This window comes from Pelodiscus sinensis, chromosome 14, assembly GCF_052426305.1.
Source record: "Pelodiscus sinensis isolate ZL-2025 chromosome 14, ASM5242630v1, whole genome shotgun sequence".
NCBI classification, from domain to species: Eukaryota; Metazoa; Chordata; order Testudines; family Trionychidae; genus Pelodiscus; species Pelodiscus sinensis.
Genome location: NC_143065.1, coordinates 354954 through 367311, shown reverse-complemented (window position 1 = coordinate 367311; position 12358 = coordinate 354954).

The window sequence follows — 12358 nt, the reverse complement described above, 5'->3', positions numbered from 1 at the left end:
AAAAGCGATGCCGCGTCCTTGCGGACTGAAGGGCTAAGTTTGTTTTTTCCCTCTTTGCTGGGTTCGGTAGCAAGCGATAAGAAGTCAGTCGTCCCGGTGTCCTCCCGTCTGGGGATGGAACGAAAAGGAGAACAGCGAGCTCGGGAGCTTGGTCGAAGCGAGGCGAGAACCGTCCGGCTGGGAGCGGAGCAGCCATCGCTGTCACGGAGATAAGTGTCGGGTCTGGAAATCTCTCTGCTTACGGCCCGCTCGGTTCTAGGAAGGGAAGTCACGTTTTCTGAGACAGCGAGTCCGAGCGGAGGTTTCCGAGGTGCTGCCTTGGTTGTGGGAGAAAGAGGTCTCCCGTTTGTCAGTGGTGCTGGTTTCTCTGGACCACGGTGTCCTTCTCAGCAGACGCTCGGCTCGAGGAGGGAGACGCAAGGTGGTAAGGTTTCTGGCTGCCTCTCGTGTGTTTCTCTCTTGTTGCTCTCCCGTATTGGCCAATACGTTCTGTCTGTCTGTTTCTGTCTGTGTCTCTGTCCTTGCTCTGCTTCTTCCGTGTCCTTCTACGGGACACTTGAAGGCATTCCAGGTGAGCATCTCCACGGGTTAAGGGCTCCGGAGCCAACAGGAATCATGCAGGTACGCAAGATAGCGCAAGGGAAAGTGGTGGTGCATCAGGGGTGACTGACTCAGTGTTCTTGTAGCGGTCCCGATAGAGAGGGGAGGGAGGGGCAAGGTCTAAAGGATAGAAGTCCCGCAGCCAGAGACCTTAGTGAGTGAGAGCTCACGCTGGGGTTTTTCTTCCGCGCTTGCAGACGAATCGGCGCGGGGCCGTGTCCGGAGAAGAGACCGTCCGAGATGGACTGGAGCTGCCTGGACGTGATTTTTGGGACACAGGAGGGGTTCTCAGCGTTCGGCCTTCCCATGGCTCTGCGTGAGTAGGAGATGGGTGCTTTGAAATCTTCAAGCGTCCTGGCAGTAGGTTTCTTCTGAGGCAGAGAGCTTCCTGCTGGGGCACGGAGCCTGGTGGCTTGGGGACTGGGGAAGGGGCAGTAGTCGGTTTAACAGAGCGTGGATAGAGATTCAAGGCCTCCTTTCTCTCCGTGTTTCTACAGTTGCAGCGGGAGGGGGTGGCTGCGGTGGGTTATAGGGGAGGAAGAGCGATGCCGCGTCCTTGCGGACTGAAGGGCTAAGTTTGTTTTTTCCCTCTTTGCTGGGTTCGGTAGCAAGCGATAAGAAGTCAGTCGTCCCGGTGTCCTCCCGTCTGGGGATGGAACGAAAAGGAGAACAGCGAGCTCGGGAGCTTGGTCGAAGCGAGGCGAGAACCATCCGGCTGGGAGCGGAGCAGCCATCGCTGTCACGGAGATAAGTGTCGGGTCTGGAAATCTCTCGGCTTACGGCCCGCTCGGTTCTAGGAAGGGAAGTCACGTTTTCTGAGACAGCGAGTCCGAGCGGAGGTTTCCGAGGTGCTGCCTTGGTTGTGGGAGAAAGAGGTCTCCCGTTTGTCAGTGGTGCTGGTTTCTCTGGACCACGGTGTCCTTCTCAGCAGACGCTCGGCTCGAGGAGGGAGACGCAAGGTGGTAAGGTTTCTGGCTGCCTCTCGTGTGTTTCTCTCTTGTTGCTCTCCCGTATTGGCCAATACGTTCTGTCTGTCTGTTTCTGTCTGTGTCTCTGTCCTTGCTCTGCTTCTTCCGTGTCCTTCTACGGGACACTTGCAGGCATTCCAGGTGAGCATCTCCACGGGTTAAGGGCTCCGGAGCCAACGGGAATCATGCAGGTACGCAAGGTAGAGCAAGGGAAAGTGGTGGTGCATCAGGGGAGAATGACTCGGTGTTCTTGTTGCGGTCCCGATAGAGAGGGGAGGGAGGGGCAAGGTCTAAAGGATAGAAGTCCCGCAGCCAGAGACCTTAGTGAGTGAGAGCTCACGCTGGGGTTTTTCTTCCGCGCTTGCAGACGAATCGGCGCGGGGCCGTGTCCGGAGAAGAGACCGTCCGAGATGGACTGGAGCTGCCTGGACGTGATTTTTGGGACACAGGAGGGGTTCTCAGCGTTCGGCCTTCCCATGGCTCTGCGTGAGTAGGAGATGGGTGCTTTGAAATCTTCAAGCGTCCTGGCAGTAGGTTTCTTCTGAGGCAGAGAGCTTCCTGCTGGGGCACGGAGCCTGGTGGCTTGGGGACTGGGGAAGGGGCAGTAGTCGGTTCAACAGAGCGTGGATAGAGATTCAAGGCCTCCTTTCTCTCCGTGTTTCTACAGTTGCAGCGGGAGGGGGTGGCTGCGGTGGGTTATAGGGGAGGAAAAGCGATGCCGCGTCCTTGCGGACTGAAGGGCTAAGTTTGTTTTTTCCCTCTTTGCTGGGTTCGGTAGCAAGCGATAAGAAGTCAGTCGTCCCGGTGTCCTCCCGTCTGGGGATGGAACGAAAAGGAGAACAGCGAGCTCGGGAGCTTGGTCGAAGCGAGGCGAGAACCGTCCGTCTGGGAGCGGAGCAGCCATCGCTGTCACGGAGATAAGTGTCGGGTCTGGAAATCTCTCGGCTTACGGCCCGCTCGGTTCTAGGAAGGGAAGTCACGTTTTCTGAGACAGCGAGTCCGAGCGGAGGTTTCCGAGGTGCTGCCTTGGTTGTGGAAGAAAGAGGTCTCCCGTTTGTCAGTGGTGCTGGTTTCTCTGGACCACGGTGTCCTTCTCAGCAGACGCTCGGCTCGAGGAGGGAGACGCAAGGTGGTAAGGTTTCTGGCTGCCTCTCGTGTGTTTCTCTCTTGTTGCTCTCTCGTATTGGCCAATACGTTCTGTCTGTCTGTTTCTGTCTGTGTCTCTGTCCTTGCTCTGCTTCTTCCGTGTCCTTCTACGGGACACTTGCAGGCATTCCAGGTGAGCATCTCCACGGGTTAAGGGCTCCGGAGCCAACGGGAATCATGCAGGTACGCAAGGTAGAGCAAGGGAAAGTGGTGGTGCATCAGGGGTGACTGACTCGGTGTTCTTGTAGCGGTCCCGATAGAGAGGGGAGGGAGGGGCAAGGTCTAAAGGATAGAAGTCCCGCAGCCAGAGACCTTAGTGAGTGAGAGCTCACGCTGGGGTTTTTCTTCCGCGCTTGCAGACGAATCGGTGCGGGGCCGTGTCCGGAGAAGAAACCGTCCGAGATGGACTGGAGCTGCCTGGACGTGATTTTTGGGACACAGGAGGGGTTCTTAGCGTTCGGCCTTCCCATGGCTCTGCGTGAGTAGGAGATGGGTGCTTTGAAATCTTCAAGCGTCCTGGCAGTAGGTTTCTTCTGAGGCAGAGAGCTTCCTGCTGGGGCACGGAGCCTGGTGGCTTGGGGACTGGGGAAGGGGCAGTAGTCGGTTCAACAGAGCGTGGATAGAGATTCAAGGCCTCCTTTCTCTCCGTGTTTCTACAGTTGCAGCGGGAGGGGGTGGCTGCGGTGGGTTATAGGGGAGGAAAAGCGATGCCGCGTCCTTGCGGACTGAAGGGCTAAGTTTGTTTTTTCCCTCTTTGCTGGGTTCGGTAGCAAGCGATAAGAAGTCAGTCGTCCCGGTGTCCTCCCGTCTGGGGATGGAACGAAAAGGAGAACAGCGAGCTCGGGAGCTTGGTCGAAGCGAGGCGAGAACCGTCCGGCTGGGAGCGGAGCAGCCATCGCTGTCACGGAGATAAGTGTCGGGTCTGGAAATCTCTCTGCTTACGGCCCGCTCGGTTCTAGGAAGGGAAGTCACGTTTTCTGAGACAGCGAGTCCGAGCGGAGGTTTCCGAGGTGCTGCCTTGGTTGTGGGAGAAAGAGGTCTCCCGTTTGTCAGTGGTGCTGGTTTCTCTGGACCACGGTGTCCTTCTCAGCAGACGCTCGGCTCGAGGAGGGAGACGCAAGGTGGTAAGGTTTCTGGCTGCCTCTCGTGTGTTTCTCTCTTGTTGCTCTCCCGTATTGGCCAATACGTTCTGTCTGTCTGTTTCTGTCTGTGTCTCTGTCCTTGCTCTGCTTCTTCCGTGTCCTTCTACGGGACACTTGCAGGCATTCCAGGTGAGCATCTCCACGGGTTAAGGGCTCCGGAGCCAACGGGAATCATGCAGGTACGCAAGGTAGAGCAAGGGAAAGTGGTGGTGCATCAGGGGTGACTGACTCGGTGTTCTTGTAGCGGTCCCGATAGAGAGGGGAGGGAGGGGCAAGGTCTAAAGGATAGAAGTCCCGCAGCCAGAGACCTTAGTGAGTGAGAGCTCACGCTGGGGTTTTTCTTCCGCGCTTGCAGACGAATCGGCGCGGGGCCGTGTCCGGAGAAGAGACCGTACGAGATGGACTGGAGCTGCCTGGACGTGACTTTTGGGACACAGGAGGGGTTCTTAGCGTTCGGCCTTCCCATGGCTCTGCGTGAGTAGGAGATGGGTGCTTTGAAATCTTCAAGCGTCCTGGCAGTAGGTTTCTTCTGAGGCAGAGAGCTTCCTGCTGGGGCACGGAGCCTGGTGGCTTGGGGACTGGGGAAGGGGCAGTAGTCGGTTCAACAGAGCGTGGATAGAGATTCAAGGCCTCCTTTCTCTCCGTGTTTCTACAGTTGCAGCGGGAGGGGGTGGCTGCGGTGGGTTATAGGGGAGGAAAAGCGATGCCGCGTCCTTGCGGACTGAAGGGCTAAGTTTGTTTTTTCCCTCTTTGCTGGGTTCGGTAGCAAGCGATAAGAAGTCAGTCGTCCCGGTGTCCTCCCGTCTGGGGATGGAACGAAAAGGAGAACAGCGAGCTCGGGAGCTTGGTCGAAGCGAGGCGAGAACCGTCCGGCTGGGAGCGGAGCAGCCATCGCTGTCACGGAGATAAGTGTCGGGTCTGGAAATCTCTCGGCTTACGGCCCGCTCGGTTCTAGGAAGGGAAGTCACGTTTTCTGAGACAGCGAGTCCGAGCGGAGGTTTCCGAGGTGCTGCCTTGGTTGTGGAAGAAAGAGGTCTCCCGTTTGTCAGTGGTGCTGGTTTCTCTGGACCACGGTGTCCTTCTCAGCAGACGCTCGGCTCGAGGAGGGAGACGCAAGGTGGTAAGGTTTCTGGCTGCCTCTCGTGTGTTTCTCTCTTGTTGCTCTCTCGTATTGGCCAATACGTTCTGTCTGTCTGTTTCTGTCTGTGTCTCTGTCCTTGCTCTGCTTCTTCCGTGTCCTTCTACGGGACACTTGCAGGCATTCCAGGTGAGCATCTCCACGGGTTAAGGGCTCCGGAGCCAACGGGAATCATGCAGGTACGCAAGGTAGAGCAAGGGAAAGTGGTGGTGCATCAGGGGTGACTGACTCGGTGTTCTTGTAGCGGTCCCGATAGAGAGGGGAGGGAGGGGCAAGGTCTAAAGGATAGAAGTCCCGCAGCCAGAGACCTTAGTGAGTGAGAGCTCACGCTGGGGTTTTTCTTCCGCGCTTGCAGACGAATCGGTGCGGGGCCGTGTCCGGAGAAGAAACCGTCCGAGATGGACTGGAGCTGCCTGGACGTGACTTTTGGGACACAGGAGGGGTTCTCAGCGTTCGGCCTTCCCATGGCTCTGCGTGAGTAGGAGATGGGTGCTTTGAAATCTTCAAGCGTCCTGGCAGTAGGTTTCTTCTGAGGCAGAGAGCTTCCTGCTGGGGCACGGAGCCTGGTGGCTTGGGGACTGGGGAAGGGGCAGTAGTCGGTTCAACAGAGCGTGGATAGAGATTCAAGGCCTCCTTTCTCTCCGTGTTTCTACAGTTGCAGCGGGAGGGGGTGGCTGCGGTGGGTTATAGGGGAGGAAAAGCGATGCCGCGTCCTTGCGGACTGAAGGGCTAAGTTTGTTTTTTCCCTCTTTGCTGGGTTCGGTAGCAAGCGATAAGAAGTCAGTCGTCCCGGTGTCCTCCCGTCTGGGGATGGAACGAAAAGGAGAACAGCGAGCTCGGGAGCTTGGTCGAAGCGAGGCGAGAACCGTCCGGCTGGGAGCGGAGCAGCCATCGCTGTCACGGAGATAAGTGTCGGGTCTGGAAATCTCTCGGCTTACGGCCCGCTCGGTTCTAGGAAGGGAAGTCACGTTTTCTGAGACAGCGAGTCCGAGCGGAGGTTTCCGAGGTGCTGCCTTGGTTGTGGAAGAAAGAGGTCTCCCGTTTGTCAGTGGTGCTGGTTTCTCTGGACCACGGTGTCCTTCTCAGCAGACGCTCGGCTCGAGGAGGGAGACGCAAGGTGGTAAGGTTTCTGGCTGCCTCTCGTGTGTTTCTCTCTTGTTGCTCTCTCGTATTGGCCAATACGTTCTGTCTGTCTGTTTCTGTCTGTGTCTCTGTCCTTGCTCTGCTTCTTCCGTGTCCTTCTACGGGACACTTGCAGGCATTCCAGGTGAGCATCTCCACGGGTTAAGGGCTCCGGAGCCAACGGGAATCATGCAGGTACGCAAGGTAGAGCAAGGGAAAGTGGTGGTGCATCAGGGGTGACTGACTCGGTGTTCTTGTAGCGGTCCCGATAGAGAGGGGAGGGAGGGGCAAGGTCTAAAGGATAGAAGTCCCGCAGCCAGAGACCTTAGTGAGTGAGAGCTCACGCTGGGGTTTTTCTTCCGCGCTTGCAGACGAATCGGTGCGGGGCCGTGTCCGGAGAAGAAACCGTCCGAGATGGACTGGAGCTGCCTGGACGTGATTTTTGGGACACAGGAGGGGTTCTTAGCGTTCGGCCTTCCCATGGCTCTGCGTGAGTAGGAGATGGGTGCTTTGAAATCTTCAAGCGTCCTGGCAGTAGGTTTCTTCTGAGGCAGAGAGCTTCCTGCTGGGGCACGGAGCCTGGTGGCTTGGGGACTGGGGAAGGGGCAGTAGTCGGTTCAACAGAGCGTGGATAGAGATTCAAGGCCTCCTTTCTCTCCGTGTTTCTACAGTTGCAGCGGGAGGGGGTGGCTGCGGTGGGTTATAGGGGAGGAAAAGCGATGCCGCGTCCTTGCGGACTGAAGGGCTAAGTTTGTTTTTTCCCTCTTTGCTGGGTTCGGTAGCAAGCGATAAGAAGTCAGTCGTCCCGGTGTCCTCCCGTCTGGGGATGGAACGAAAAGGAGAACAGCGAGCTCGGGAGCTTGGTCGAAGCGAGGCGAGAACCGTCCGTCTGGGAGCGGAGCAGCCATCGCTGTCACGGAGATAAGTGTCGGGTCTGGAAATCTCTCGGCTTACGGCCCGCTCGGTTCTAGGAAGGGAAGTCACGTTTTCTGAGACAGCGAGTCCGAGCGGAGGTTTCCGAGGTGCTGCCTTGGTTGTGGGAGAAAGAGGTCTCCCGTTTGTCAGTGGTGCTGGTTTCTCTGGACCACGGTGTCCTTCTCAGCAGACGCTCGGCTCGAGGAGGGAGACGCAAGGTGGTAAGGTTTCTGGCTGCCTCTCGTGTGTTTCTCTCTTGTTGCTCTCCCGTATTGGCCAATACGTTCTGTCTGTCTGTTTCTGTCTGTGTCTCTGTCCTTGCTCTGCTTCTTCCGTGTCCTTCTACGGGACACTTGCAGGCATTCCAGGTGAGCATCTCCACGGGTTAAGGGCTCCGGAGCCAACGGGAATCATGCAGGTACGCAAGGTAGAGCAAGGGAAAGTGGTGGTGCATCAGGGGTGACTGACTCGGTGTTCTTGTAGCGGTCCCGATAGAGAGGGGAGGGAGGGGCAAGGTCTAAAGGATAGAAGTCCCGCAGCCAGAGACCTTAGTGAGTGAGAGCTCACGCTGGGGTTTTTCTTCCGCGCTAGCAGACGAATCGGCGCGGGGCCGTGTCCGGAGAAGAGACCGTACGAGATGGACTGGAGCTGCCTGGACGTGACTTTTGGGACACAGGAGGGGTTCTTAGCGTTCGGCCTTCCCATGGCTCTGCGTGAGTAGGAGATGGGTGCTTTGAAATCTTCAAGCGTCCTGGCAGTAGGTTTCTTCTGAGGCAGAGAGCTTCCTGCTGGGGCACGGAGCCTGGTGGCTTGGGGACTGGGGAAGGGGCAGTAGTCGGTTCAACAGTGCGTGGATAGAGATTCAAGGCCTCCTTTCTCTCCGTCTTTCTACAGTTGCAGCGGGAGGGGGTGGCTGCGGTGGGTTATAGGGGAGGAAAAGCGATGCCGCGTCCTTGCGGACTGAAGGGCTAAGTTTGTTTTTTCCCTCTTTGCTGGGTTCGGTAGCAAGCGATAAGAAGTCAGTCGTCCCGGTGTCCTCCCGTCTGGGGATGGAACGAAAAGGAGAACAGCGAGCTCGGGAGCTTGGTCGAAGCGAGGCGAGAACCGTCCGGCTGGGAGCGGAGCAGCCATCGCTGTCACGGAGATAAGTGTCGGGTCTGGAAATCTCTCGGCTTACGGCCCGCTCGGTTCTAGGAAGGGAAGTCACGTTTTCTGAGACAGCGAGTCCGAGCGGAGGTTTCCGAGGTGCTGCCTTGGTTGTGGAAGAAAGAGGTCTCCCGTTTGTCAGTGGTGCTGGTTTCTCTGGACCACGGTGTCCTTCTCAGCAGACGCTCGGCTCGAGGAGGGAGACGCAAGGTGGTAAGGTTTCTGGCTGCCTCTCGTGTGTTTCTCTCTTGTTGCTCTCTCGTATTGGCCAATACGTTCTGTCTGTCTGTTTCTGTCTGTGTCTCTGTCCTTGCTCTGCTTCTTCCGTGTCCTTCTACGGGACACTTGCAGGCATTCCAGGTGAGCATCTCCACGGGTTAAGGGCTCCGGAGCCAACGGGAATCATGCAGGTACGCAAGGTAGAGCAAGGGAAAGTGGTGGTGCATCAGGGGTGACTGACTCGGTGTTCTTGTAGCGGTCCCGATAGAGAGGGGAGGGAGGGGCAAGGTCTAAAGGATAGAAGTCCCGCAGCCAGAGACCTTAGTGAGTGAGAGCTCACGCTGGGGTTTTTCTTCCGCGCTTGCAGACGAATCGGTGCGGGGCCGTGTCCGGAGAAGAAACCGTCCGAGATGGACTGGAGCTGCCTGGACGTGATTTTTGGGACACAGGAGGGGTTCTTAGCGTTCGGCCTTCCCATGGCTCTGCGTGAGTAGGAGATGGGTGCTTTGAAATCTTCAAGCGTCCTGGCAGTAGGTTTCTTCTGAGGCAGAGAGCTTCCTGCTGGGGCACGGAGCCTGGTGGCTTGGGGACTGGGGAAGGGGCAGTAGTCGGTTCAACAGAGCGTGGATAGAGATTCAAGGCCTCCTTTCTCTCCGTGTTTCTACAGTTGCAGCGGGAGGGGGTGGCTGCGGTGGGTTATAGGGGAGGAAAAGCGATGCCGCGTCCTTGCGGACTGAAGGGCTAAGTTTGTTTTTTCCCTCTTTGCTGGGTTCGGTAGCAAGCGATAAGAAGTCAGTCGTCCCGGTGTCCTCCCGTCTGGGGATGGAACGAAAAGGAGAACAGCGAGCTCGGGAGCTTGGTCGAAGCGAGGCGAGAACCGTCCGTCTGGGAGCGGAGCAGCCATCGCTGTCACGGAGATAAGTGTCGGGTCTGGAAATCTCTCGGCTTACGGCCCGCTCGGTTCTAGGAAGGGAAGTCACGTTTTCTGAGACAGCGAGTCCGAGCGGAGGTTTCCGAGGTGCTGCCTTGGTTGTGGGAGAAAGAGGTCTCCCGTTTGTCAGTGGTGCTGGTTTCTCTGGACCACGGTGTCCTTCTCAGCAGACGCTCGGCTCGAGGAGGGAGACGCAAGGTGGTAAGGTTTCTGGCTGCCTCTCGTGTGTTTCTCTCTTGTTGCTCTCCCGTATTGGCCAATACGTTCTGTCTGTCTGTTTCTGTCTGTGTCTCTGTCCTTGCTCTGCTTCTTCCGTGTCCTTCTACGGGACACTTGCAGGCATTCCAGGTGAGCATCTCCACGGGTTAAGGGCTCCGGAGCCAACGGGAATCATGCAGGTACGCAAGGTAGAGCAAGGGAAAGTGGTGGTGCATCAGGGGTGACTGACTCGGTGTTCTTGTAGCGGTCCCGATAGAGAGGGGAGGGAGGGGCAAGGTCTAAAGGATAGAAGTCCCGCAGCCAGAGACCTTAGTGAGTGAGAGCTCACGCTGGGGTTTTTCTTCCGCGCTTGCAGACGAATCGGCGCGGGGCCGTGTCCGGAGAAGAAACCGTCCGAGATGGACTGGAGCTGCCTGGACGTGATTTTTGGGACACAGGAGGGGTTCTCAGCGTTCGGCCTTCCCATGGCTCTGCGTGAGTAGGAGATGGGTGCTTTAAAATCTTCAAGCGTCCTGGCAGTAGGTTTCTTCTGAGGCAGAGAGCTTCCTGCTGGGGCACGGAGCCTGGTGGCTTGGGGACTGAGGAAGGGGCAGTAGTCGGTTCAACAGAGCGTGGATAGAGATTCAAGGCCTCCTTTCTCTCCGTGTTTCTACAGTTGCAGCGGGAGGGGGTGGCTGCGGTGGGTTATAGGGGAGGAAAAGCGATGCCGCGTCCTTGCGGACTGAAGGGCTAAGTTTGTTTTTTCCCTCTTTGCTGGGTTCGGTAGCAAGCGATAAGAAGTCAGTCGTCCCGGTGTCCTCCCGTCTGGGGATGGAACGAAAAGGAGAACAGCGAGCTCGGGAGCTTGGTCGAAGCGAGGCGAGAACCGTCCGGCTGGGAGCGGAGCAGCCATCGCTGTCACGGAGATAAGTGTCGGGTCTGGAAATCTCTCTGCTTACGGCCCGCTCGGTTCTAGGAAGGGAAGTCACGTTTTCTGAGACAGCGAGTCCGAGCGGAGGTTTCCGAGGTGCTGCCTTGGTTGTGGGAGAAAGAGGTCTCCCGTTTGTCAGTGGTGCTGGTTTCTCTGGACCACGGTGTCCTTCTCAGCAGACGCTCGGCTCGAGGAGGGAGACGCAAGGTGGTAAGGTTTCTGGCTGCCTCTCGTGTGTTTCTCTCTTGTTGCTCTCCCGTATTGGCCAATACGTTCTGTCTGTCTGTTTCTGTCTGTGTCTCTGTCCTTGCTCTGCTTCTTCCGTGTCCTTCTACGGGACACTTGCAGGCATTCCAGGTGAGCATCTCCACGGGTTAAGGGCTCCGGAGCCAACGGGAATCATGCAGGTACGCAAGGTAGAGCAAGGGAAAGTGGTGGTGCATCAGGGGTGAGTGACTCAGTGTTCTTGTAGCGGTCCCGATAGAGAGGGGAGGGAGGGGCAAGGTCTAAAGGATAGAAGTCCCGCAGCCAGAGACCTTAGTGAGTGAGAGCTCACGCTGGGGTTTTTCTTCCGCGCTTGCAGACGAATCGGTGCGGGGCCGTGTCCGGAGAAGAAACCGTCCGAGATGGACTGGAGCTGCCTGGACGTGATTTTTGGGACACAGGAGGGGTTCTTAGCGTTCGGCCTTCCCATGGCTCTGCGTGAGTAGGAGATGGGTGCTTTGAAATCTTCAAGCGTCCTGGCAGTAGGTTTCTTCTGAGGCAGAGAGCTTCCTGCTGGGGCACGGAGCCTGGTGGCTTGGGGACTGGGGAAGGGGCAGTAGTCGGTTCAACAGAGCGTGGATAGAGATTCAAGGCCTCCTTTCTCTTCGTGTTTCTACAGTTGCAGCGGGAGGGGGTGGCTGCGGTGGGTTATAGGGGAGGAAAAGCGATGCCGCGTCCTTGCGGACTGAAGGGCTAAGTTTGTTTTTTCCCTCTTTGCTGGGTTCGGTAGCAAGCGATAAGAAGTCAGTCGTCCCGGTGTCCTCCCGTCTGGGGATGGAACGAAAAGGAGAACAGCGAGCTCGGGAGCTTGGTCGAAGCGAGGCGAGAACCGTCCGGCTGGGAGCGGAGCAGCCATCGCTGTCACGGAGATAAGTGTCGGGTCTGGAAATCTCTCTGCTTACGGCCCGCTCGGTTCTAGGAAGGGAAGTCACGTTTTCTGAGACAGCGAGTCCGAGCGGAGGTTTCCGAGGTGCTGCCTTGGTTGTGGGAGAAAGAGGTCTCCCGTTTGTCAGTGGTGCTGGTTTCTCTGGACCACGGTGTCCTTCTCAGCAGACGCTCGGCTCGAGGAGGGAGACGCAAGGTGGTAAGGTTTCTGGCTGCCTCTCGTGTGTTTCTCTCTTGTTGCTCTCCCGTATTGGCCAATACGTTCTGTCTGTCTGTTTCTGTCTGTGTCTCTGTCCTTGCTCTGCTTCTTCCGTGTCCTTCTACGGGACACTTGCAGGCATTCCAGGTGAGCATCTCCACGGGTTAAGGGCTCCGGAGCCAACGGGAATCATGCAGGTACGCAAGGTAGAGCAAGGGAAAGTGGTGGTGCATCAGGGGTGACTGACTCGGTGTTCTTGTAGCGGTCCCGATAGAGAGGGGAGGGAGGGGCAAGGTCTAAAGGATAGAAGTCCCGCAGCCAGAGACCTTAGTGAGTGAGAGCTCACGCTGGGGTTTTTCTTCCGCGCTTGCAGACGAATCGGTGCGGGGCCGTGTCCGGAGAAGAAACCGTCCGAGATGGACTGGAGCTGCCTGGACGTGATTTTTGGGACACAGGAGGGGTTCTTAGCGTTCGGCCTTCCCATGGCTCTGCGTGAGTAGGAGATGGGTGCTTTGAAATCTTCAAGCGTCCTGGCAGTAGGTTTCTTCTGAGGC